The sequence below is a fragment of the Larus michahellis genome, chromosome 1, assembly GCF_964199755.1.
Source record: "Larus michahellis chromosome 1, bLarMic1.1, whole genome shotgun sequence".
Classification (NCBI taxonomy): Eukaryota; Metazoa; Chordata; class Aves; order Charadriiformes; family Laridae; genus Larus; species Larus michahellis.
Window position 1 is genome coordinate 53,136,393 of NC_133896.1, and position 23,113 is coordinate 53,159,505.

The 23,113-nt window shown below is 41.6% G+C and overlaps 1 protein-coding gene and 1 long non-coding RNA gene across 14 annotated transcripts in view; one reads left to right on the forward strand and one right to left on the reverse strand.

Annotated features, from left to right (window-relative positions):
* Positions 1-5,115: 5,115 nt before the first annotated feature.
* On the reverse strand, positions 5,116-8,273 carry LOC141739257 (uncharacterized). The gene is made up of 5 exons (XR_012585637.1): positions 8,089-8,273; positions 7,049-7,141; positions 6,841-6,883; positions 5,401-5,568; positions 5,116-5,224 (listed from the first exon to the last, which is right to left on the reverse strand). It is a non-coding gene; the product is annotated as an uncharacterized LOC141739257 (long non-coding RNA).
* The window catches only part of CNOT4 (CCR4-NOT transcription complex subunit 4), an 86,421-nt gene continuing 71,288 nt past the window's right edge, over positions 7,981-23,113 (forward strand). For 8 of the 13 annotated variants that reach the window (XM_074576035.1, XM_074576091.1, XM_074576066.1 and 5 more), the window contains exon 1: positions 7,981-8,394. The gene's annotated coding sequence lies outside the window, so the exon portion shown is untranslated. The remainder of the gene's footprint in view (positions 8,395-23,113) is intronic. The other 5 variants (XM_074576138.1, XM_074576082.1, XM_074576108.1 and 2 more) reach the window with 5 other exon arrangements.

Consider the following 23,113-nt stretch of genomic DNA (forward strand, 5'->3'; position numbering starts at 1 on the left):
GGAGAAGATAACAAAATGAAAGTAAGTTAAAGTAAAAATCAGCACATGATTTATATGGTTTAGCAAAATATGGCTCCTATCAGAGGCTGACTGGCTACAGTTTAAAATAACCTATTTAAGAATCAGAGGCAATTTATCATTCCTTAAAAACACCCAAGTAATAGATTATTGGGAGTAAAACAGACTAGGTCTACCCAGGGCTTTGATTCTACATCTGGTCTGTTAGCAGGAAATTCTCCTATTCATGAAGTAATGTGCCAATTATTTTAAAACATTGCAGGGGAAAACACAGTAACATTTTAAAATGCATATGAAAGAATAAAAAATATTTATTAAGATAGAAAAATATCTACCATCCTTTAGATGTCTTGTTTAACCTATACAATAGGGTCAGGATACCAGCCTGGTCTCTGCTCCCCTTGGATATGATCCCTGCCCTCAGCGGCTCTCAGCCTGGCCCCACCATGCAGCAGGACACTGGAGGGAGGATGGAGCAGAAGGGGAAAGAGAGCGGAGCAGCACAAGGCACAACCTTCGCTCTGTCAGCCTGTCAAGTACAAGCTGTTAAGAAGAGGGAATGTTCTCTATCAGAATATAAGGGCCCAATTTCTCTGTACAACAAGCGCATCTATGTCATACAGAGTCTCAGTTGCGCTGCTGCCTATATGCAAGACTGATCTTATTATTCCTGGGATCTCTCATTTGTCATCATTACAGTCGGGTTCCTGCAGCTCCTTAAGGAACATACTCATATTTCTGATTAACAAATGCTTCAACTTTCCTATTTAATCTATTATTTTGCCTATCTAACATATCTAATTTCAGGCTTGTCTCTCTGTCAGCATTATTTATATAGCATAAAACTATCTGCGGTAGCTCACATTCCTCTGGTGAAAGGAAGTAGATCTGCCTGGGAAACTGCAAGTTTGCAGCTGGAGTTTGGCTGGTGCAATATATTTACAAGCATCAAAGTTCACCCCAGCCCTTTAAGGCAACGTCATACTTTCTTGACAGGTGAGCTCCCGTCACACCTGGCCTATGCAGAACACGAGCTCTAGCGCCGATAGAGTTGCTGGAAATTCTTGTAACTAACAGTTTCTGTTTATATGGCCACCATGGAACCAATACACAGGATCAAGTATTGCATTTTCTCAAGTAGTGCACTTTTTATTTCCTCTCAGCAAATCCCATACAGCTGAGGCGTTTTCATAAGAATGCGAGCAGTTTTGAGCTCTGTGGAAAATGCTGAGTGTTGTTGGATGCAGGCAGAGAAGGGCAGAAGAGAAAAAAATGCATTCCTTTGAACACATTAATATAGAAGGCAATTAAGGAATACAACAATAATGAGCAATCATTTTCTCTTATAATGTATGTCGCACTTTAAAGAGCAGGTGAGGACTCCCTGAAAACAATAACAAGTAATATAATGAAGTCCTGTCTACACAGGGATGTTACTTCAAATATTTCAGATGAGTTGGCTTGAGTGCGTTCACACAGATTGTGTTAAAGTGACTGGGCTTTATTTTTGCATGAATGAAACCCAGGCTCACCAGCCCACGGCCTTCAGCTATGAGCCGTATCAAGCTCATGAGAAGATTCTGTCCTTTTTTGAATGATTTTCCCTCATTGTATAATGTGATAAGGTTTATTTGCTGTCTGGCCCCCGAGTGCCCTCTTCTGTTACAAAATCATCTGGATTGGGTATGTTATCACTCCAGCTGCATGCTGATGGCTTCCTTTGTAATTCCAGTGTGTGTTTGTCCCCAGATTCACGCAGTTTTTTTAAAGCAGCGCCTCTTTTCCTCCCCTGATGTTGTCTCATTGGTGTGTGTAGTACGTCCAGCCCCAACTCTAAGACACTGCCTCAAATATTAGCATTTGCAAGTGTTGGCCAAACTGACTGCAAGAGAGACATTCCTGAGAAATGGACCAGTGCCACCATAAAGCAAAATAACACTGGCTGGTCTACAAAAGCACAAGGGATGTGAACAGGACATCCAGGACTTCTAACTGAGCAAAATAGGATGAGCTGTGAAAGATTTATCCGTGGGAAGTCACCACTGAGCCCCAGTATTGTAATGTGCCCAGGTGATTTACCACAGTTGTCAAATTATGTGTCTTCAAACAGGGAGCTGTACAGCTAGTATTATTTTTTTTTCAAACCACTAAACTGAAATGCAAAGACTGAGGTTACAAAAATGCTGCTTGAAATTCAGAGAGACAGTCAGCTTGAAAAGGCTGCAGAGGGAAATACTGCTGTCATGTCCTCTATTATATTGTAGCTCTGCATCTCTAAACCAGGTAGTATCTGGATGCTGTCACCAGTGGTGGAAATGAACTGTATGAACCATCAGCCTCTTTCCATCTGTTTGGCACCACCTTCCCTAGCGTGGTCATTGTGGTGCTCCACAAACAAGAACCCAGTCCCAGTCTTCTGTCCCCACCTTCCACTGCTTGACTAAACGTCTGGGCTCGCCGCTACTCTTCCTGCCACTCAAATAATGTGGCGGCACCGCGTGAGTTAAAGGGAATACAGATTGCAGGGCAGGCATATTTATTGCAACAGCGGATGCAGGAAAAAAGCAATAGCAAATATACTTTGGCTCCGAGTTTGTTCAGCACTCTCTAGCTCCTTTCACATTTTATGAGACGAATTACCAAAATTAAACATTTCAAAATGCTGAGATTATAAGACACTTCAGATCAAATCTTTAGCAATATAAAAAATCTTGGATTCAGGCCAATTGCTCTAAAGTCTGTTCCCTTCTAGTGCACATGATGCACTAGACTGTGCGTGTTAGAGGAGATCTTAAGGCAAAGACTGCATTGCATTTTACTATGCACAGAGCAAAGCAATGTACCCTTCTTGGTTGCTTGTCTGCACGGTCTCTCTCTCTCTCTCTCTCTCCTGCAATTGAATATATTTCAGTACCCTTCTATGCAATGCCGCATATCATTCTGATTTATCCATTGCCTTTTTTGGTAAGACTTTTTCTCGTCTCTCAGACACACACTTCAGGGTAACATTGCTACAGAGGTGCATGCAGAACCGCAAACTTGAATCCTGTTACTACTCACCTCTCACTATCCCAGTACCTTCTTCCTCCTTCCCATTCCAACACCAGCACAGGATTTCTACAGAAAGGAGATGTAGAGTAGGAGGCATCTTATTTTGTTACACACCACTGGGTTCCCTGGGAACAACCATTTCCTAGCAAAGCCCAGACTGGAAAAGCAGATGGGAATGACATTCCAAAATTGAGGAGGAAAAAAAAAAAAAAAAAGAAAAAAAACCAATTATCATTGGCACCGAGTTCAGTGTAGAAATGACAAATATTTGCAATTTGTCTCTGGCAACCGAGGCACCAATATGATGAGGAACATGAGCCTTGCAAGCTGCTTGATGCACAAAAAATGTTTCAAAAAAGAAAGGGAGTATACGTAGGAGAAGTCCAAGGCTTCTGTGAATGGATTTCAGCACAGGAGCCAGAAGGCAGAAAAAGACCTGGAAGGATGCTTGGAACAACTTGTGTTAACTTTCACACGAGTGTCTAGATTCAGAGGAGCTTGGGACAGGGAAAACAACACACAGGAAAATTTGCTGGAAACTGCGGAAGGAAACAGACCTCTGAAGAATATTACGATATTATGCTCATACCAGTACCTCAAATGCCCCCTGAGGTTAACAGACTAGTGGTAGCTACCTGGAGCTCCCCTGGAGCACAAGGTGTGCTGTGCCAGAGTTATGCTTAGTAAGTAAAGATTATCATAAAAAAATTGGCTGAGGCATCCCACTAAAGTTCTCATTTTTCCCTAATAACACAAAAACATTAACAAAGATACATCTCTCTCATATCTTTGGCTATAATACATTCATTTTTCACCACTATATTCTCTCATTTAAGAGCAGGACAAATCCCTCATCCTGTTTCTCTGAGCAGCGTGGACACCTCCTCCTTCTCTCATGGATTTTGAACAAGACATGGTGAACATCTGCCACTTGCAGCCAATATTGATCAGAGTGTTTGTAAGGCTCCTCCACCTGCCCTTGAATTTCCCAACAAAGCCCTTCATTATTATTCTACAGTTACTCAGAACAGTCATACAGTTCCTTTCTCCAACACATTTGCCCAGTAAAAGGCATCATTAGCCAGAGAAGCAGAAAGATGTCTGAATCTCCCAGAGTGACAAAAAGAATGGACACATCATTAACATCCATTGCAGTCTGGGGAGCAATTCTTATTTTTGTTGCAGTAAATAAGGCTGAATTTCTAAAAAACCTGTCGTCAACTATTGTATATCATTCTGCATTAATATCTGTGAACTTTCCATAGTAATCGAAGAGGCTTTGCAGAAGCTTGAAAAAATATCTTTTTTTTTTCTATTTCTGAAACCTGACTTTCAGTCTGAAATGCAGGCACGCATGTCCAACCACTGCTTCCAGCACAGATCAGGATCATGAACATTCCAAATCTTGAAGTATTTTCTCAGTACTAGCACACTGAAACACACACGTAACATGTATTTCCAGCACACACCGGTAGACCAGCATCAATCCAGTGAGCAGCGAGCCAGCTGGATTGCTGGCACTAGTGGTTACACATGTCCACATGCAGATGTGCTTCTGTATTGGGTTTTTGTTGATGAATATTCAGACTGCAGTCCGTACAGATGCTTTGCAAGCTTTACCATCCTGAATTCCCAACGTAATTACTCTTCATCCCAACCAGGCGTGGGAATTTTTCAATCTCCACCTTCTCCTTTTCTGCCAGTATTGGTACACCACCACCATGTGTCTTTCTCAGCCCTTCTCAAGACACTCCCTTGTGGAGCTCCACCATGTTCCTTCCCCCCAGTGCTGGGGGCTTGGCAGCCATTTGAAATGGCGGTGACTTAACACCAGAGGAGTCCTGAAAATAGCTTGGTTTCACCCCAAACTGCAGAATCCCAGTGGGTTCCTATATTCGTTCCATGAGACAGCAACTGTGGAGCATTCCCCGGGAGAACACCTCCCCATCATGCGGTGTGAATCAATGCACAACAGTGTGTATGCAACAAATCACAGGAAAACGGGTACCGAACCACAATAAATAAATCACATGGATACACATTTTTACACTAGCTAGTAGACATTGTTTATTTCCAAGAAAACATATTCTGAAAGCTTTTCCTTGTAGATATGGAAGTGATTTCTTAGAAAGAGTTCTGCTCAAACCTATCAAACCTATTAAAAAAAAAAGAAAACCAAACATTTCCAAAAGCAAATGAGGTGTCAAAATGTGGCTATGTAAGACTAATCTATCAAACCAATTATAATTACTTAAAGGCAAGAAAATAATTAATTTAAGGACATCTTAAATCTTACAATGGCCACATGATGGCCTAGTGAATTATTCTTACCAGGTGGAAGCAGGGCTTTGGGTAACCTTCAGTAACATCAGCCAAAGGAATCTTCAGCCGTGTAGATTTTCTTCCACGTTGTTACTGAATGCTGCTGAAATTTGTGTTCTTGTGGAGCTCAGCAAAGAAATATGAACAGACTCTTACTAAGGGAAAGACTCCTCAATACTGGATTAAAAAAAAAAATCAGAGAAATCACTTAATAAACAGCCTTGACTGACCAGGAATTGCAGCTTTTAGATATATTATTTTTAATCTTCCTTTCTGAGTCAGAGTACTTTCTTTTATTCAACAGGAAATGTTGTCAGGTATTAGGTGTGTCAACAATTACATTACTTATATAAGTTGCTTACATAATGGGCGCTTCTGGAACCTAATGTTTTATATATAGGTTGATAGGAAAATGTGAAAATTATAAACTTTTTGAGAAATATATTATTTTTGTATATATATTCACCTGAATTTGAATAATATGTAGCTATATATATGAAGTATATGTTACAGTTGAATATGCATGCAGAGAAACGTGGAATTTCTGACATATGTAGGTGTTTATATTCCATTGTATGTTTTGTTTTCAAAAGAACATTGTGTTTGTGTTCATACGTCAGGACCACAGCTGAAAACAGCATTTCTTTTTATGCAGACCTGGATCTTGCCTACAGCCAGAAGTGGTAAAGTTAATTCATAGAGCTTTCCTGTTGTGGATATACTTATATCACTATAAAACTTAATATGCACAAGGTAATGTTAACTTGTTTCAGGAAGGAGAATAAGTTATGCCAACAAAAGGCACTTTACTGTTAGTGGAATGGGCATATTGTATGAGGCTGAGCTAGTACAACACTTCAATCTAAGACACAAAAATACAGAAGAAAAACATCATGCCACTAAACGAAATAGTTACGCCAGCGCATTCTGTGATGAACACCTCTCTTTCCTATCAATTGCTGAAATAAGTAAAATACTCAGGTGGGTGTTGTCATGGCAAAAGTAGTAATGGCTTGCACGCTGGAGATAACTGATAATCAAACACTCAGGATGGGGCTGCCTGTTTGGAGAGCTAAGGACGCCGGCGCAGGAGAGCCGCTGGAGAGCTACAAAGGTGGTGAGTAAAAGTGCTCTTTTTGTCTGGTAGCTGAGGTGATGAGGCCCTTTGTGTGGCACCGGGATTACAGGAAAAAGGAGGGGAGAGTTACAGGTTCGGTTTTAACAGGTCCCTGCAGGAAGAAGAAGACAGAAGTGATGTGGTTTGTGTGAGTTTCTGACAACACAGAGACCAAAAATCCGAGTCTTTTTGGCAGGGGAAAGATCCTCTCCTTGAGGATTTGCAGGAAGTTGCTTCTGTCAAAATTACAGCCTTCTGCATGAAAATTACTTCTGCATGAAAACAGAATTTGCCTGGATTTTGTAAGTGAACAGAGAAAACCAATAAAATACCTTTTTCTGTGTATTTGGCTTCTGTTCCACACGGGGAATGGACCTGGAAAAAAAATAATAATAACAACAACAACAATCCGTACAGCAAAGAGGCAGCATCATGTGTGTGCCTGCTGCTGTGGGACAGCCGTGCCCGGGCACGGAGAGGCGCCAGGCAGGCGAAGGAGGCTTCGGCCACCCAAAATTTGGCCTGGTGGGACAGCAGTACCAAAGTCCGGAAACTGGGGGGCAGGGAAGGGGTCTCCAAATTTTGCAACTTTCGGAAACTTCTTGGTGAAGCAATCCTGTCAGACCAGGTCATCTGTGATGAAAAAAAAAAAAAAAAAAAGGAGAGAAAAAGAGAGGGAGAAGGAAGAGGAGGGTGAAGGAAGGGAGAGGGAAGGGAAGGGAAAGAAAGGGAAAGGAAGAGGGAAAGGGAAGGGGAGAGGGAAAGGGAAGGGGTTGGCGCGGGGGTCCCGTCCCGGAGGCGGGGGCTGTCAGGCGGGGACAGTGTGGGGAGCGGGGTCCCGGGGCAGTGCAGGAGCACAGTTCCGCTCTCCCGGCGTGCGAGGAGAGGGAAGGACGGGTTTCGAGAAGCCGCTGCCCGTGTTCAGTGTCGGGGGAGCCGCGTCCATGCCCGGTCCAGCCGCCGTGACAGCTGCCCTGGCTGACAAGACGGCCCCTCACCCAGCCCACAGGCCGGGAAGTCTGAGGGTGGGGGGCGGAAAATAGGAGTCGCTTCGACCTCGCGGGGGAAAAAAAAAAAATCCAAAGCAAGCTCAATGAGAGGGGGAAAGGAGGGGCGGGGGGGGGGAGGTGTGTGGAAAGAACCCGGTATTTTCAACTTGCGCAGGTTTAATGGCCAGCAACAGGTGGCTGAAATTGCAGCGGATTTTACGGCCGGGGACTCCCCGGAGCGGGGCGGCGGGCAGTGGGGCGGCCCTGCCTGGGGAGAAGGCTGGGGGATCCCGGCATTAAGCAGACGGCAGTGGTGGCAGAAAGAGACCGTTCCCGCCTCAGCTCGGAAGCGCACAGCGGCCGCCGCCTCCCGCGCTGCCCGGCCCGGCCCGGCGCCGCCGCCTACAACTCCCATCGTGCCCCGCGCCGTCGCGGCCGTTGCCGTCGCGCCCCGTTCCCCCCCCGGTCCCGCCGTTGCTCCCCGCCCACTGTCGGCGGCGCAAGCGCAGAGGAGGCGGCGTCCAGGGCAAGTCTCCCTAATGTAAGATGGTGGCCGGGCTGGCAGCGGAGCGCCCCGAGCTCGGAGATTACCCGTCTCTCGCGTAAAGGTCGTCGGAGCAGCCGCCTAAGCACCCGTCCGGCCGCCGCCGCAGGTCCCGCCCCAGGAGCGCCGCCGCGGTTTTCCTCTCCCCCCGCTTCTCCTCTCTTTTCCTCGCCGCCTCTCTCCTTCCCTCCCCACCCTTCTCCTCCTTCTCCCCTCGCCTCCTTCCCCGCACGCTCGCTCGCTCACCCACCCACCCGCCCGCCCCCGCCGGCCCGGCCGCCGTCGCCGCGCCGGGCAGCGTGAGGGAGAGTCGCGCACACGCACCGCGGGCCGGGCAGGGAGGAGGAAGGCGGGTGAGTGCGAGCTGAAGGCCGGGCCGGGGAAGGAAGGAGGGAGGGAAGGAGAGGCGAAGAGGAGGAGGAGGAGGAGGAGGAGGGGGGGGGAGCCGGGCCGCTCTGACTACGAGAGCGCCGAGGCTTCGCTGGGACGGCGCAGGCCTCAGCCCACCCCCCGGTGCCAGCCCCGGCGGCGGGGGGGACGCGCCGGGCCGCTGCCGTGCGCGGAGGGCACCGACTTGCGTGGGGAGGGCGAGGGGGCCGGCGGGCGGCTCCTCCCCGGGGGACGCCGGGGAAGGGGGCTCCCTCCGTGCCGCTGCTTGGGGGAGGCTTTATTTATTTCCTCCTTGCCGCCCTGGTGCGGCATGGGGGAGCCGCCGGGCCGGGCCGCCGGCGCGGGGGGGACGGTGCCCCCGGAGCCGCTCGCCTCTGCCGGGGGAAGGCCGGCGCGGCCGGGCGCGGGGATCGCGGCGTGATTCACTTAGGATTTGCGTGGAAATTTCCTCTCTTCCCCGTCTTCCTCCTCCCCGGAGCTAGGCTCCATTTGTTCTTGTGATCGGCACTTTTTTTTTTTTTTTCCTGAGAGAGAGGCAAACAGATGGTAAATGGCAGCCCCTTATTTTTGGTGTTATTTTGGACCGTCCGTGTAACCTCCCGAGATTTGTCTGTCAGTAAAATAACCGGTGTGTAACTTTCCGTCTCCCACTTGTAAAATCCTAGGAGCTCTTTCCATTTTGTGCGTTAGCAGAAGCAAATGACAAGGCTGCGTACGGGCTCTCATCCTACTTCCAGCCACGGTCGCACAGCTCTACCTGCCACTCCGAAACTGAGCTTGCCGGTGCCTTCGTACAGTAAAAGGGGAGGGGAAAAATACGCTAGATAATTATCTCAAAATGCTTCATTACCGTACCTGAAGGGATTTAATTGTCCATGGCTTATATATTTGTGTCAGTATGGTAATATCAATTACGTAGTTCGTAGGAGAAGCAAGTCTCTCTAGAGCATATGTTAATGTAAGCAAAACCCATCAGGTAGTTAAAGTGGTAGAAATTGTGGGCCTGCAGATGTTTGCGAATTCCTGCCCAAAAGTTTTAGAAGTCAATGTTGGCCAATCATGTGTTTACTTAGCCTGTACAGATTTCTAACTTGCTGTGTTTTAACTGTCTGTATTTTGTTTTAGTTTTAAAATATCTCGATTTGAGCATCCCTGTACTTTGACTTCATATTCTTGTAAACGTGTTGACTGGCACTAACAGAAGAGAAACTCGTACCAAAAGATGAATATGTAGAAGAATGAAATTCCTTCTAGCTGCTTTCTCTCTCTGCCTTAAAAAAAAAAAAAAAGGAAAGGGAAAAAGAAAGAAATAAAATACAAGCTTATGAAGGGCAGAGAGTATAACAACTATTTGGCTAGTGAGGGTGAATTAGCTTCAGATGGCCTGCAAATGCTCAAATATACTTCTGGTTTCTTAGCATCTCTCTAATGTAATGAACTGTCGCGTGGTCTAGGATTCAGATATGTTTTACCTTAGGCTTTTGGGATTCTGTGATAGAGTTTCCATTTCATAAACAGGACGAACACATGCAGGCATTTAGAAATGCTTGGCAGTTGAACTTGGCTGAATTGCAAATAAAGTTCATTCTAGGGGAAGGGATTGTTTTGGAATGGGGGAATACAATGATAAAATGATCTCCGCGTGTTTCTTCAGGTGCATCTTTATTAGCTTTTATAATGATGAGTCTTGGAGGATCCTAACAGCTTTTTCTCTTTACAGAGAAAAGGTGGTGAGTGCCTGTCAGGAATAGCGCTCTATTAATTTCTTCGTACCTTTTCTTCAGAAAGTTTTAAGAACAACTATACAGACCCCACTAATAAAAGGCTTGAGGTAAAGAAGTTGGTGAGAAAATGCACACAAGTATGTGCCTTTTTTCTTTAATTAAAAATATTCATTATAGACAGGTACATGTTTCCCTTCATGGCTGTTGTTCAGGAAAGTTAGTATATTTTTTGTGAGTGAAAAGTTTTAAAATTACTCTGACCAAGATCTTAAATATGGACCCTGAAATCTTAACTCTGGCAACTGTTTCTCAAAATTTTGCCTACCTCTCTGAAATAAGTGAGATTATTTCAAATAGGCAGTGTTTTGTAAGCACAGGTAACTGCTAAGTTGCTGATCATAGGTTCTATCTTAGGCCTTGGACAACTAAATTTGTTGTTCTGGTAAGATGAGGCTGATCTGTGGGCCTTACCACATGTTGGAAAGAAATTACTTGCTCAGCAAGACTGCTAGGATCAAGGGTTCTTAAACTTTCACATGGTGAATGGTATCTTAGTTGTACAAACCACCTTTTGTCCCACTTGCAGTTGTGTAGTATTGCTGAGATGACTTGAGTAAGTGCATATAGGGAGGACTGCATAACTTACCTTGCTTTAATGTCCTGAATGTTACAGCTCTTAAAAGATGTTGATGCTTTCTTTGCTTTCCAGTGTGTATCTTTCTGCCTGCTTTGTCCTGTTTTTATTGGATGGAAACAAGGAGGCGAGGAGTCAGAGCTCTATGAATAAATAGAGCCCCCATCTCTCTAGGTCCCCCTCTTCTGGTTCTTGGAGAATAGTCCAGGAATTTATTCGTTTCAGGAGATTGGTTAACATTTGTTAACATTTTAACAACTGTAAACACTTATCATACTTGGAAAATGAAGTATAGCAGCAAATGGTTTGGCATGGCTTGAGATGCTGCTCAGACCTTCTTGTTCTTCCTGTAAGCAAATTTGAAGGGCAGTAGAAGTATCTATCAGGAAGTATGAATATAACCTCTGCAAGTAAAAGCATTTATGCATTTTTGCATTAAACTATTTGGATCGATTAGGTACGTGTTTTTATCAAACTGGGTTTTGTTATGTTGTACCAGAAACTTTGATCATATGCTTGGTTTTGTCAGATGACACTTCTCTTGTGCGAGTTTGAAAAGGGAGTTCTCATAACTTTCTGACTTCAAAATTGTATCGAAGATTCTACTAATTTAGTGAACATTCAGAATACATGTTCTTGATTTCTGACTAGCTGTTCTTAGACTGGCCTCACCAGCTTAAAGGAAAGAACTAGTGTTTAAACTAGTGATTTCCACATAATACTAACATCAAGTAGGTTTTATGGTGGCTTTTTTTTTTCTTTCCTTGTCCATTCTGGGAATGTGAAAAGTAAGGTATTTCTTGTAGGAGTCTGTCATTTAAATGGCCCTTACAAGTGTTTTCTGAACACATATGTATAAAATAATGCATTCATAAACGATCTTATTCATATGCTTTAACAATTTGAGGAAGCCTGCATCCAAAACCATTAGGAGAATACAGCCTGAGAAAAAGACACTCCTTCTTTTCCCTTTCTGTGTACCCTGAAAGCTATATACCGTGTTTTTATTCTGGAGCAGAATATGTTAGTGTTAATTTCATAAAGATTAATCAATCATTTGTGTATTTTTGTTAGGTACTTCATCTGTTGCTGGTTTTCAAACTGGGGAAAGGTGGGGTTGGGGTCAGCATAAGGGGGATTTTTTTTTTCCTTTAGTCACCAAGTTAAAAATAAAGGTGGAGGTAGCCATCAAGCAAACATGCTACTGAACTTGGTGGAAAGGGAGCTTAGCTCTTGGCTGAGGCTTGTGCTCTGGGCAGTGCTGTCTGCTTTTGATCAGGTTCCGTTTCCATGCAAGGGAGGAAGGGAAAACCTCATGTCTGTGAGGCTTTCTAAGACACTGCGATTGCAGCATCAGTTTCTTCTATCTTGCTGTTACCTGAAGAACAGATGCCTAATATGAAGTGGGTTCCCTTTACTGCAATATCTGATATAAAGTAACTGTGCTTCTACATGTCGTTGTGAGATGGGGGGGGGTCCTCTGTTGTCGCACAGATCCTGGAGTTGTCCCCTTCTGGGCTTTACGTGTCTGTCTTGTCACAGATTAGCAGTCCTTGATTGCTGGAATATCTTCTATTTGATTTGATGGCAAGTATTAATAAATAGCACTAGGGATTTGGGGTGACGTTTTCAAAAGAGATGAAGTGGATGGAGAAAGAAACTGTAAACATGACAGCGCGCTTCCCTTTTGTGACTTTGAACTTCTAATGAATTCTTCAAATTTTGAACAGAATCACAGGAGCTTTGTAGGAATGACCAAAAATACGACTGGAGTAAGTGAGCATGTACTGTGGTTTTCAGATAGTGCTTCATCCTGGTTTTACTTTGGCACATTTTTAGGCCTTGTTTGTGGTGGACTGCAACCTAATCTGATGTTTCAGACTACTGAGCTCTAATCTCTTCCTTGCTTAACAGAAGGGGCATTTACTTTTCCCAGTGTGGGTGTTCTTAAATTATTTAATCCATGTAAGATTTGATATGGAAAAGTAGTAACTAAAAGGGTAGCAATCTTGCTCGTTGTACGAAAAAATACACTGCATAGGAAGACTTTCTACCAGTTTCCTAGCTTAATGCAGTGGAAAAGTGAGAAGCTGGGCAATTTGTTTCAGGAACGCTGAATTCAACAGATGAGATTTATTTGAAAGCAGGCTACATGTTGTGTTTTGGTTTTCAGTTTCTATCACCAGTGTAGATTTAATGTGAATCCTGCTTGAATGGTGTATATTAATTTTAAATTGCAAGATCCATCGGCTAAGACACCTGGAGTGTGAAATACTGCACTTGCAGGTGGAGTAGTTTTATTACTTCTAAACTCATCTGCTATTACATGTTACAATAATTTACCATCTTAAAAAAAAATTAATAGAATTTGTGTGCAGGAATGGGAGGAAGTAATTAAATTATATTTACATGTGCTTTGGAACTGCCTACCTGAGGGAGTTTTAAGTGCTAGAAGTTTTGATGAAGGTAATGTCACAGATAAATAGGCATGTCGTGGCTGTTCATAGTTTCTGTTTTGCAATATGGCCTAGAAATTTAGAAAAATGGGATGGGGAAAGAAGTACACAGCAGTAATCACTAGATGTGTGGGGAAAGTGTTCAGCTGCCACTTTTTTTTCTCTACCTTCTCTCCAAATATAATGAATGAAGATAGGTATATTCAGCTATAGCTGTGCCTGTCAGTTAAAGACCTAAAGCTTCTCTATGATCTGTAGAAGTTACCTTGGGCTGTTGGACATTGCAAAAATAGAAACTATTCCCTCTCTTTGAATAGCTACTGCTTTGTTACGTGTGACTTCTTCCTTTTTTATTATTGAATGAAATCTAGAATTAGTATTCAGTATCTCATTCATAAAAAGTGTCCTCTGAGAGCTCATGAACTATCATAAAATGAAAGGCCAAAAACTTGCTAGGTCAAAATTTGTATTTATAGGTCAACTTGCCTGATAGTTAATTTGAATGCATTTTCCCCAGTCAGAGTGAACTGTAGGGACCCCTAAACTGCTGGAGTTTTGTTAAAAGCTCTGGTCTGAATGAGAGGGGCCCAGTAGCATTAATCCAATTTGTCTAGTGACTTAATCTTACTGCCGTTTATCATATAACTGCTGCTCCTCTGAAGGAGTCTGCTTGTATGTGCTTCAGTTGGTTTTTCAGCAAGTTGAATCCATTTCCTAAAAAAGTAAGCTTTCCTTTTGTGAAACTTCATCCCAGGTTAAGGGTCAAGGAAGTTATAACTGAGGAACCATGTTTGAGAAATTATAGCTTCTTCCCGTCTTTGAAAGCTTCTTTGCTAATCCTTTAATTTAGTAAAGCATATATTTAGCATATTAATATTGTGGTTTCACAGTTAGTGGCAAACTGGTTCTTGAACATCAGATGGTACGTCTGAAACTAGAGGATGATCACTGGTTTTCTTTTACGTAACTGTTGGTGTACATTGAAAATATGGGAGAACAGCTGGGGAGTTTAAGGAAATATCAGCTCTTATACTCATCAAGCTGTCTTCTGCACATGGGTAGTGTCATCTTCTGGCTGGATTACAGTTTCGGTTTTGTCTTGAATACTAGTTGTAATTGTAAGCATGCTTCAAGGTAGGTCCTTTCTTATGTTTTCACCAGTGTAGTGACTTCCCATTCTAATTGAGCCTTTTAGAGCCGTTAATTTCTTAATTCTTTTGCTCATGGTCTCATTCTGATTTAGCCTTGAGGCTCATGATTCCTTGGGGGTGGGGCAGCGTCATACCTTGTATGAGAACTATTGCTCTGGTTGTTACTATATAAATACATAGCACAGTGAAACTTGGTAAGAACCAGCTGTGTTGTGTGACCATATGACTCTGACAGTGTTAAGAAAACACCGTACCTCAGGCAGAAACTGCTTAGAATTGGTTCTGTAGACAACAGTACCTTTTTCTGGGAAGCCAGTTAACTGCTTTCAAGTTTGGTGACCAAAAAGGGAACACCGTACAGCCATCTTTATAAGAAAGCCTGCAGTGGCATGGCTTTTATTTTTTGAGTTTAGTTATATAGTGTATAATTAAAGTGAAGAATCAGGAAACAGGCGCTTAGAAGTAAAATGCTTATTCTGTCTCTGCTGATAATTAATACCAGTTACCATGAGTCTTTTTAAATTCTTTGCGCGCACATACATATATATATATATATATAAAACTATTGAGGAGAGGTGAAGCAAAATTTGTTTTCAAACAAATGTAATTTGGTAGGACAAGGTGAGAGAGGCAGGTTCCTTTTGGCACTTGCAGGGCTGTAGTCATCCATGCTTAATAAATGAGCCACTTACTGGTTGAGAGGAACAACCAGCTGCTGTTTCTGCTGTATTCAGTGTGTGCCAACTCTGAAAGTGTGGTGAAGGTAACTTTCGTAGAGGTGCAGTGCAGCATCTTTTGACAGTACCATATTTTTCTGAGACTTATAACGGACTCGGGAGAGACCTTAGTGTATGGAACTACAAAAAAGGAGATGGAGTCGATGTCGCTCTCTGGGTGGTTTTTGTTGTTTTTGTTGTTTTGGGGTTTTGTTGGTTTTTTTAATTTTTTTTTTATTAAATATAAAGCCAGATACTGGAGAGCATCCTCTCAAACAGCTGACATCAGCATAAATGTTTCTGAGGCCTCTTAATATTGTCTTCATTTTGTATTTTTTCCTTCTATTTTTTTAAAGAAACGTAAATCTCGTAGCCGGTTCTTCATTCTCTTAAGGCAGTTACTTAGATTTCATACCATTTCTAGTTATTTTGTGTTACACATGGGCTTAGGCTACTCCAAAAGAACTGCATTCGGCTGCTCTTGATAAGTAAAAACTCAAAACTGTCTCTGTTAGTGTTAAAAAGTCATAGCATTTAAAGGATATGTTGGGCAGGTGCATTTGCTGATGATTTGAACTTCTGTGCTTTTTATAGCATATGTTTGTCATAGTCTGACAGATTATTTATTTGGGATTTAATTCAGTGCTTTGTACGTATCAAATGACTCTCTAACTTCACCTGCCTGAGTTAATACAGCTCCATATATCTGAGGTAGCTGTAGAAGGCATTTATCTAAACCCAATATTACACATCCTACTTAAGTTTGTGGAAGCTGATGCTCTGCTTTTGAGTATTTTACTGGATTGTTTCTTTTGCGAATACTAAATTAGTTTTCTGTTTCTGCCCAGTATACTTCTTAATGTGCTCCCTTCCTTTTTTTTTTTTCTTTTAAGACAATTGCTTTGTATGTAACTGTCTCTAGAATTTGTTTACTACAGCACCTAGGTTATCTTCAAGCAGTTGTATGTTCTGTTCCCCATTGAGATAAAGGTTCTTCCCTGAATGCAGGTCCTGATCTTTCTCAGTTTTGTTGTTTAGTAACAAATATGTGTTTCCCTGAAAAGTAAAAGCAGAAGATTGCAGCTTGTGTAGCAGATATGTGGGAGTTAGGACTTATGATGTGAGTGAATATTGCACAACAACTACCTCGCTGGATTTCTAGCAGGTATGCGGAGTGAGTGATGCAGGGATTCATCCGTCCTCTGAAGTTTTCCTGTGTTTCTATGTTAAACATTTGAGCTCTGGTTTGCTTTTTGAAATAACTCTTTTTTTTTTCTTTTTTTTTTTTTTTTTGCAAATACAAAACGCATGTCTACAGTAATGCTGACACTTATTTTGACAAGTTTTAGACTTGAGTATGTGGAAGTGGTTATACCTCGTTCTCAATTTGTGAATCCTTAAAACTTTCTGTCCTCTTGGGGGATGCAACCTTCACTCGAAGACTGTGATGCAAGATTCTTATCTGGAGTCTTTAAACTCCTGTATTTAGGTATAATAAATGAACTTCTGAACAATTTAAGGTCATCTCTAATTTCTGCCCCGAAGGAATGGAGTTTACTTCCTTGTAATGTAGCTTTTACCCTTGGGACAGTCTTGTGATTGTAGTTTCCACCTGTATCTTCATTTGTGTATATTTTAGAATTTCTTATCCTTATTTCTGTCTGATAAAAATGAACCATAATCAATAACTTCTGAGACTTGTTGCCTAAAATGCGTAGGCTTGTAGATCTGAGCTCTGCTTTGTACTGATTTTTATTACGGTGGAAATCTTGTTGGCTAACGAATACCAAATTAAGTGTAGTCTTCCACCTTCTGAAAGGTATATTTTATGGGAAACTACAGTGTATGCTGAAGTAGTAGAAACTGAATGGAGTGGTTACTTCTGAAGTGAATTTAACCCTGCAATTCCTGATACTTTGTCTTCTTGTCCCAGCAGTGTCTTAGGGTGTGTAAGATTCTGAAGTACAACCCAGAAAAAAGTGAGCATGAGTGAGAGATTTAGGTTTTTTGTTGTTCTGTTTTCCAGTTCTATGTTTGTGGGGTAGGGTTTTTTTGTTCTTTTTCCCCACGAAGTAAAATTCTAAGTATTCTCTTTAGAAGCCAGCAGTAGTCCCAAAGTGTGAGTGAGTGGCACTGTGACGTGGTAGACGTTTGTACTATTTTCTGTTGACTCAGGTGTCGGTGAATCTTTTTGAAGTAGCATCCTGCTCTTGTCTGTCCCAAGCAGACAGTGTCCTAAGCACAGTATTCTTATTTTCCATACTTAAACTGAACTCTGAGTCAATGTTTTTCTTCAGGCAATAGAACCAACAGGTCACTGGGTTTATTTGATATTGCATTTTAATTAGATAGTACTTTGTGTTTTATCCAACTTTTTTCTAAATTGTTAAAAGAGATACTTTATTTTTTGAATTATGCGTTACAGAACTCCAGATTTTAGCGAAGCTTCACCCTTTGCCATTTTCAGCATAAACCACAAAATAAGCCAGAGGCCTAATTTCCACCTACTTCCTTATAGTGCTGCAAATTTGGACGCAGGATGTGTGCTATATTTGCAGTCAAGTTTACTTTCCAGATATACATCAGGAAAGCTGAAGTGCTTTGTGTATTTTTTCCATCAGGCTTTGCAGTTACTAGCCACAGGGGCTAATGCTTATTTGCTTGTGCACCCTTGAAAAATTTTAAGTGTGAGTACCTCAGTGTAGATGTTAATGTCCCTTTAAAGTAGAAACGGGCTCATATATATTAACCTTCCAGTGTAACTTTACAGTTCCACTGTACTGTATTGATTTACACAATAAAATTGTTATATTGTGCAACGGCAGTCATTATGCTAGGGAATTGTTTTAAATAAAATTAAACTTTTGCACCTAATATTGCAAATGGAGGCCTGGTTCTGTGGTTCAAGCACACTCTAATTTCATTATAGTCGACAGATCTATTCCATTTGGTGAAGTTTACTACTTAAGTGTTTCTACTTAAAAATGTTACTACTTAATCTCTAGTATTTTGGTTTTCTGCCTTAAGCACTGCTTGAATGCAATTAAGTTCTGATGTATTGCGGTGTTGCCTTAGGCTTAAAGTGGAAAGCATTGGCAAGTTCATAGAATCATAGAATGGTTTTGATTGGAAGGGACCTTAAAGATCATCCAATCCCAACCCCCCTGCCATGGGCAGGGCCACCTTCCAGTAGACCTGGTTGCTCAAAGCCGCATCCAGCCTGGCCTTGAATGCTTCCACGTATGGGGCATCCACAGTTTCTCTGGGCAACCTGTTCCACTGTCTCACCACCCTCAGAGTAAAGAATTTTTTCCTAATATCTAATTTACCCTCTTTCAGTTTAAAACTGTTACCCCTCCTCTTATCACTACTCTCCCTGATAAAGAGTCCCTCCCCATCCTTCCTGTAGGCCTCCTTTAAGAACTGGAAGGCTGCTATAAGGTCTCCCTGGAGCCTTCTCTTCTCCAGGCTGAACAACCCCAACTCTCTCAGCCTGTCTTCATAGGAGAGGTGCTCCAGCCCTCGGATCAGCTTTGTGGCCCTCCTCTGGACCTGCTTCAGCAGTTCCATGTCTTTCTTATGCTGGTGGCCACAGGTAGTTATTCAACTAATAGTCTGTCTCCATATTGTTAAGTGTTCATTCAGCTGTGGCTTAAACTGATTTGGCTACTCCTCTGTGGTGAGAGACGGGTGTTGTTGCCTTTTGTAAAAGTCAAGTTTGCTTTCTTTCGATCTCTTGTGGCTGTAAAGGTATTAAAAGTGTGAATGGCTAAAAGTGAATCTGGGGGTGGTGACTGTGCTGTTTCTCAAGTTTTAGGACAAGGTTGAAGAGACTGACCAAATCCTCCTCCTGCTGTGTGATTCTTAGTGGCTTCTCAAGGATTCTGAAGACTTTTTTTTTAAGCAGGGGCAAGGATTTAATTTATTTTTTGGTATCTTTTTTTAAAAAAGAGGCTGGATGGGGAGTACCAGATCTTTGTCTATTTGCTCCCCTTCAGCTGGGAATGAAAGGAAGGATGTGGGTTTTCCAGAGAGGTGTAGAGATCTGTAGAAAAGATTCCTTTTTTTTTTTTCTGTTTAAAAAGCATCACTGTTTTGTCCAGTATCTGTAGCCTTGTCACCCCCCCCCCCACCTTTATTTTGAGAAAAAGGGACTGGGACACATCTCAATTATTGCTAGGAAGCCTGAAGTAAATCTTTGGATACTTCTCTTCTCCTCCGCTCTTTCCTCTCCTGTCTCAGGGATTCATTGACTGACTAGTCATGACATGAATTTTCCAGTAGTTAACAATTCCTGATGTTACTTGCTTCACGGAAGAGCGAGTGTCTATGTCTGAAGAGCTGATACTTTCCTGAAATATCTTGCCACTAGCTTGATAAGTAACTTCATAGAACTGGATGTAGGATTTGGAAAAGTCCTACAGAAACTTTTGCTTGTAACTGTCAGTAGGGCACTATGCCTTACCAGAAATTTACTTTGTGTGCTGGAGTGCTTGTGGCTTCTTGTTAATGTCTTTAACTTTTTTCTATAACAACTTAATGGTTTAGACAGCAGCCCTAGTTATGTACTCTTATTCTTCTTCCTGATATATTTCTAATCTACATACTTTGAGGAGATGGTTTTTTTCTTCCCCTTCAGTTCAGGGCATCTTTACTTCTTCCTGTGTATCCCAGTGTGTTTATGTGTATAAGCCTGTAAAACTTATGCTCTACCCAGCACAACTGTCACTAAACTATGTGGCGTGTTGTTTTTTGGTTGTGTTTGTCTTTTTTAAGAAATTCTTCCATAATTCTAATTGCAGTTTAGAAACAGAGTTACAGGCTGAACAAGAGATGCTTTCTCTTTAGAGTTGAGGTATGCCCTAGAGAGGAATTATAGTCAGCCTAGAAAGGCAGTGTACAATTCATTTCAGCTTCTACTAGAACAGGTTTTAGTATGAGGTCTTACCTTCTGCTGTTGTATCTGAGGAAGTGCAGCGATGAAGATCAAAAGCCACTCTGAATCAAAACTTGACATTGTAATGGAAGACTTTAAGTCTAGCAGATGCGTGTGAAAGTAACAGTTCAAAATTTTAATCAATTGCTAGGGAAATGGCTCTTCCGCCTGGAGAAGAGGCGGCTTTGGGAAGCAAGGGGAGCTGATAGTAACCTTCTGGTAGCTGTAGAGAGGCTATTGAGAACACCAAGCAAGATTCTATAGCAGTGTGTGGAAGGCAGACAAGAGACTGCATTTAAGAAGAACGTATTTCACCATGTAGTGGGACAATCATTGGGACAGGTGAAAGAGGTTCTACAGTGTTCATCCTTGTATGTTTTAATGCCCAACTGGGTATGCTTTAATGCCTAACTGAGTAATCTAGACTGATCTTGCTGACCTTGCTTTGAGCAGGAACGTGATCAGAGAACCCTAGAGATCCTTTCCAACTGGAATTATTCTGTGATTCTCTACCAAAAAACGTACAAGTCCTCAACTTTATAAATGTAAAGTTGTCCATGTTAGAGCTTGAAAGTAAGTGTCAGTAATGGGCCTATATTAAAAGTCTTAATGGAGATAGTGTGGCTTCAGGAAATGCAAGAAAGTTCTTAAAGATACTCCTTGATGTAAACACTGAAGCTTATGGATGTAGATTGCTGAATCTCTTGCACTGTCAAAGCGTGGTTGTTTTTTTTTTTTTCTTAAAGTTTGAGCTGTTTGCTTAAAAATTCGGTGATGAAATTCTTAGAAGGGATAGAACTTTTCCATACACTGTCCATGGTACTGCAGGTGCAGACGTTGCTCTTCCGCAGCAGCAGTCAGTCTGTGAATGCTTTGGAATAGAAGTTGGTTTAGTACTGAAGTTGGGGTAGGTTGTGTATGTGGTTGATTTTTCGTGGTTTTTTTTCCTTCCTCTGTCTCCTGTAAGGTTTTTCTTTTCGTTTATCCTTTGGGCTAGATACTTCTGTTCAAAGCCTCAGGAATAGTAACAGCATCGTATGTGGCTAAATGCTCATCGCTGTAGTTGTGTCTTTGCAAAAAGCAGGTGAAACAAACTTCACTACTGTTGGCTAAAAGGCACGATTTTATAGTAGATAATGTAGAATAACTTCTGCAACTTGTAACTGCAGGTACACTATAATTTGTCTTATGGCAGAACTTAAATTCTCAATTTTCTGCTTAAACTTAAGACCTTTAGGTAGCTTGCTAGTGATCAACAGGATTAGGAATGGAGTCCTGAATGAAAGATAAAATTAGGTGTTGAAATTGTTATGGCTGTTCATAGTGTCTGCAGTGTCCCCTGGGAGAATGCAGGCGATGAAGGAAATCTGGTCCTAGCACTCAAAACTTATTTTCTTAATCTTTGCACTGTACATATGGATAGTGTCCTTTACACTAGTTAGTCTAGATTTTACAAGGATTCTTTCTCAATCTTGGGAATTTTGTTTGTATAATTAGAAAAGTATTTTTAAACTAACCCTTTGTTATGTTAATATTGCTGTTAGATGAAAGCTGAAAGACACATAATTTTTTAGTATCTTAGTACTTGTATTTCCTTTAAAAACAAAACACTGGACAATAATTCTTACTGTTTTGACTCTTCTATACTAAGGCTTGTGATGGCTTAATGGCACTTGCAAACTAAAACTAGTTAAGGACTGATGAACTAATATAGGTTTTTTGTAAACTATCCGATACCTTTACAGAATGTCATAAAGGAGTGTGTTTGAGAGAACTTTTTGTGTGTCCAGTAATATTCTTCAGCTCTTCGTCAGTCAAACAAGTTTAGCAGGAGTAATATAAATAATCACAAAAGTGTACCTTAATTCTGGCTTGGAGGAATGAGAAGGTAGTTAATTCTTCAGGTTGACCTTTTTTTGCCTTTTCCCCACAACTGGCAACTTAGTATGGTATGGGCAAACTGGAGTACTGTGGGTACTGGAGACCTGGACTCTAGCTGATAGGTGTAATGAGTAGTTTACAGGTTGCGGTGACCACTAACCCTGAACTAGATCTGGATGATGGTTAAAAGGTCAGAGTTCTGAAATATTCAGTGACTGCTGGAGAGATGTAGTGCTCTGCAAATTTTGGCATTCTCTAAGAAGAGTAGAGAAGATGGACAGGCTCTTCACTTAAATGTATGACTTTCTATTTTTTCTTGGAAACGTTGAACATAACAGTACCTTTTCTGTTTTTGTGGGTTGTTGCAGTTTGCCTCTTATATAATTTATCAGTGAATTACACTTGATAGTTTGACTGTTGCTAGACAAATTGAAAATGAAATTTAAATAATATTGTCTTTCTCTGTCTAAAAATGCAAGTGTAATATTTATCTTTACTAAGATTTTTGAAGGGTAGAGGGGGAAAACTTCCACTATATAAGTGATTCTGCACCACAATCCTTTTATAGATAGTTAGTACGAGAGAACCATTTTGAAAAACAAAATGCCTTTTAAAGGTTGAAACAAGTTGAGAAGCAGACCTTTCATGTTTTGTGGAGAGCAGTAAACTCCTAAGCTTTTTTCAGTTTAGACATGTGTCAGTTAATATTTTTTTTTTCTTGGCCAAGTGTGTTTTGATAACAAATTCTAGCAGTACATGACTGCAATTTCGCCTAAAATACGTGGCATTACTTACAGATCCATATGTAATGGATTTTTCCACCTTTACCCCAAATTTGTATTGAACTGTAAGAAAAGACTAAACACAAGATTTGTTAATACATTTAAATAGGAAGCAAATATAGTTTGGATGTTCAGCAACCATGATGCTGCCTGTTACAGGCACCGTAGGATGACTGTATAAATAGATACTTTAGGGATTTTTGATCCCTTTTAAACTCATACAAGATGCTTATTTTACTGCTCAGATGTAGTATGCTGAAGGCTCTATTTTTCTACTTCTACCTTGTCTGAAAAGACTTTGGTACAGTGGGTAACTTCTGATGTGTTTTTATTCTAAGAGTATCTTAAAGATGTCTTCTATCCCCACACGCACCAAGTGCTATTGGTTTCCTCTGCTATGCC